Consider the following 4,389-nt stretch of genomic DNA (forward strand, 5'->3'; position numbering starts at 1 on the left):
AAATAGGACCTAGCTTCCTTTTTGTTTTGTTTTGTTTTGTTTTCCTTGGGTTACAGAAAAAAGCAATTTTTAAAAATTTATTTTTATTTTTACTTATTTCTAATTAAAAAACATTTAAAAAGTTTTTGGTTGAATCTAGCCTCTTTTAACAAGCAGACCAAAACACACCTAGAATCTAGATTCCCTTTTTTTTTTTTTTTGACCTTGACAATATGACAAGATGGAGCAATTCACCCCAAAAGAAAGAACAGGAAGACACAATGGCCAGGGATTTAATCAATACAGACATAAGTAAGAGGTCTGAACTAGAATTTAAAAGAACAATTATAAAGATACCAGCTGGGCTTGAAAAAAAAGCACAGTAGACACTATGAGACACTAGAGAATCCCTTACTGCAGAGATAAAAGAGCTAAAAACTAGTCAGATTGAAATTAGAAATGCTGTAACTGAGATGCAAACTCAAATGGATATGATAACAATGAAGATGGATGAATCAGAAGAACAAATCCTGACACAGAAGATAAAATTATGGAAAATAATGAAGCTGAAAAGAAGAGGGAAAGAAAGGTATTAAATTACAAATGTAGACTTAGGGAACTCAGTAACTTCTTAAAGTGTAATAACATTTGTATCATAGGAGTCCAAGAAGATGAAGTGTTAGAAAAGGGGGCAGAAGGTTTATTTGAGTAAGTTATAGCTGAAAATTCCCTAACCTGGAGAAGGAAACAGACATCGAAATCCAATCAGCACAAAGTCCCAATAAATGCAACAAAAGCTGGCAATCATCAAGAACTCTCATAATGAAATTCATAAAACATACAGGTAAAGAAAGAATCCTGAAAGCAGCAAGGAAGAAGTCCTTAACCTACATGGAAAGATAGATCAGGTTTGCAAAAGATCTTTCCACAGGAACTTGGCAGGCCAGAAGGGAGTGGCAGGATATATTCAACATGCTAAGTATTAGGTCATATATTTATGTGATCATTCAGAATATAGAACATTATGTCCTCTTATGCTATCAAAATGCAGAGAGTGTATATTCAATTGGACATAAGGCAAAAATTTTCACTTGAAAGATTATAGATGTTTACACTTCTGTCTTATAAGTTATTATCAGTAATATCTATAATTCTTCTTTGCTAGGGATTCTTTAACATAATCTATAATTATCATACTATTTCATGGAAATTGGCTCTAAGGCATAGTATCTGGGAACATATGAAGGAGAAAGAACTTTCAGTACTTCAGTGCTCCTTAAACGCATTGGATTGGAAAGTAAATATGTCTACCCACATTTTATAAGATTGAACTCCTTGTCTCTTTATAATTTGTAGAAATGCATCTTGGTGTATTTAATAATTTTACATTTTGATTTTTAGCTTTAGGAAAAACATTTTGAGAATCCTGACTATCATCATACCTTCCTATGACCTAAATATGTAGTCTTTATGAGATATCAAAGAAAACTAATATTAGTATATTTTTCACCTCTGACAATGTGAATTCCTCTTTTTCTTAATCAAAATTAAACAATGAAAGTTACTCCTGAAGTGCTATGTACAGTTAGCTATCACTTGGAAGTTTGAAAAGTTTTGTTTTACTTACATCTCCTTATTTTAACAGAACAAAAACTTCTGAGGGTCACAAAAGCCAGAAAAGGATGAAAACATTAGGTGAATCATTTGCAGTTTTTGTAGGTCCAAACTGTCAAAAATCAGCAATTTTGTATGGTTTCAACTTATAGATCTTCCAGTCAGCCAGCTGGTAGTGAGCTGATAAAGTTGCCAAATGGAGGCTAGAGGTTTTGAAGCAAAGACTATCTTTATCAACATGAGCAAAGATCTTTTTTTTTTTAAATTTTTTTTTGTTTAATGTTTTTTTAATTTATTTCTAGGAGAGAGAGAGACAGCCTGAGCAGGGGAGGGTCAGAGAGAAAGGGAGTCACAGACTCTGAAACAGGCTCCAGGCTCTGAGCTGGCAGTCAGCACAGAGCCCGACACGGGGCTCGAACCCACGAACCGTGAGATCATGACCTAAGCGAAAGTTGGACGCTTAACTGACTAAGCCACCCAGGCGCCCCGCAAAGATCTTTTTTGTCCTGTTTTCTTTTTTCTTCTCTCCCTCCCGCCCTCTCTCTCTTTTCTTCTTTCCTTTCTTTTGGTAACAACTTCATTGAGATATAATTTATGTCCTATGAAATTCACCTACCTTTTTATTATGTGTATAAATATGTATATATATACACACACACACATACACATATATATTTAACAAGATTTATTACACATAATAAAATACACATATTTTATTATGTGTATATATATATATACACACATACATACATATATTTATATTTAACAAGAGAACAATATATATATTTTATTAACAAAAGAACAAATCTATGCCTTGTTTATTTACTTTTCAATAAGCTTACATCCTTGGAGGTGCAGCATCACACAGGAAGAAGCAATGGCCTTAGCATGAAGGTTGCTCCAGATTTTGGTCTGAGTCATGCCACTGTTTCCATGAGCATGAGTTACTTTTCCACAGATAACTCTGGTTTTGTTCAGTTTGCCACCAGGGGTCACTGTGTTGTTCTTTGCTTTGTACACATGAGCACATCTCTTCCTACATAAAATTCAGTTTCACTTCAAGGATAAACACCTTCAATTTTAAGAAGAGCTGTGTTTCCTCTCTGGTTTCAGAGATCTTACTTATAGCCAGCAAAAATGGCCTTGAACCAGTATTCCAGACATATTTGTCATTTCAGGAGCTCTGTTCCCAGTGGTCTCCACAGGCTCCACGATGATGGTAAAACTAAGTCATCTTAGGTATACAAGTCAATGACTTTTAGAATAATGACTTTTTAAACCCAATCCAAGATCAATGGCTGGGAGTTACTCATATGGATGATGACTGTATCAGTCAATGTTTAACGAGAAAAGCAGAGCCAGTAGGAGATATATATTATGGAGGTATATCTCAAGCAATTGGCTTATGATTGTGGGGGCTGGCTAGGCTAGTCTGAAATTCATAGGACAAACCTTCAGAAAGGGCAGGCTGGAAGTTCTTGGTGCAGGCTGAAGCGGCAATCCACAGGTGGAATTTATTCCTCAGGGAAATTTCAGCCCTGTTCTTAAATCCTTTGAAACTGATTGATTTTGGCCCTTCCAGATTATCTAGGATAATCTCCCTTACTTAAAGTCAATTGATTATTGACTTTAATCACATCTACAAAATACCTTCATAGCAACAACTAGATTAGTATTCAATTGAATAATTGAGTAGCGTAGCCTAGATACATTGACACATAACATTGATCATCATAATGACCTGGAAAAATCCCTTCAACATCTGAATAGAGATAATGAAAGGATTTTATAGAATGATCAACACAAAGCTGCCATGTCAACTGAATTCTAGTCTTGCTTCTGGTAGCTTTCAAAAGTGGTGGAGGCAGATCAAAGAAGCAAGCACTGAAACTGAAATGAAAAAGTTTCTTTATTATAAAACAATTAAATCATTTACATGCCAAAATAGTCAAGAGAGAGATTTTGAGCTTCTCTCTTCTGAGAGCAAATTGAGTTGTTCTTATTTGGATTTTATTTTAATTAATTTATTTCATTAGTTAGTTCTGACCTAGATTTTAGGCTAATTTTAATGTCTGAGTAATATTCCTTAATCATATGCACCATAACTTACTTTGTCATAGAAGTGTGAGGTTTCCAATACTTCAATTATAAATACTGTACCGGTGAATATTGTTGTGCACATAACTGTTTTCTCTTTTAGTGTTTTAAAAACCTTTTTCTTGCAAAATAATTCCAAATTTATAGAAAAGTTGCACAAGTAATCCAAAGAATTTCTGTACACAGTTTACCCAGTCTCTCCAAATATTAACTATATGCCATATTTGCTTCATTGTTCTCTGTCTCTCACTTTCTCTTCTTCTATTATTTTCTGTTACTATTATTATTATTTTCTGAGAAATTTTAGAATAAGTTGTAGACATGTACCCAAATGTTTTGGTGTAAATTTCCTAAAGATGGATATTTTCTTATGTAACCACACTAATCAAAATCAGGAAAATTACAGCACATAAACATAACAGTACTAAATTTTATAGACCTTATTAATATTTACAACTGTCCCACAAATTATAGCCAAGAAAAATAATAATTTAGAGTCTATCTAGAACCATGCATTGATGTCATGCCTTTTTAGTATCCTTAATGGAAAAGTTTCACAGTCTTCATCTCTCATGACCTTGATATTTTTCAAAAGAACAAGTTGTTTATTTTGTAGAATGTTCCTCAGCATGGATTTATCTGATGTTTCTTCATGATTAGATTCAAGTTATTCATTTGGGGCTGGAATACCATAAGAGT

Source organism: Crocuta crocuta, unplaced genomic scaffold (genome assembly GCF_008692635.1).
Source record: "Crocuta crocuta isolate KB4526 unplaced genomic scaffold, BGI_CrCroc_1.0 scaffold346, whole genome shotgun sequence".
Classification (NCBI taxonomy): Eukaryota; Metazoa; Chordata; class Mammalia; order Carnivora; family Hyaenidae; genus Crocuta; species Crocuta crocuta.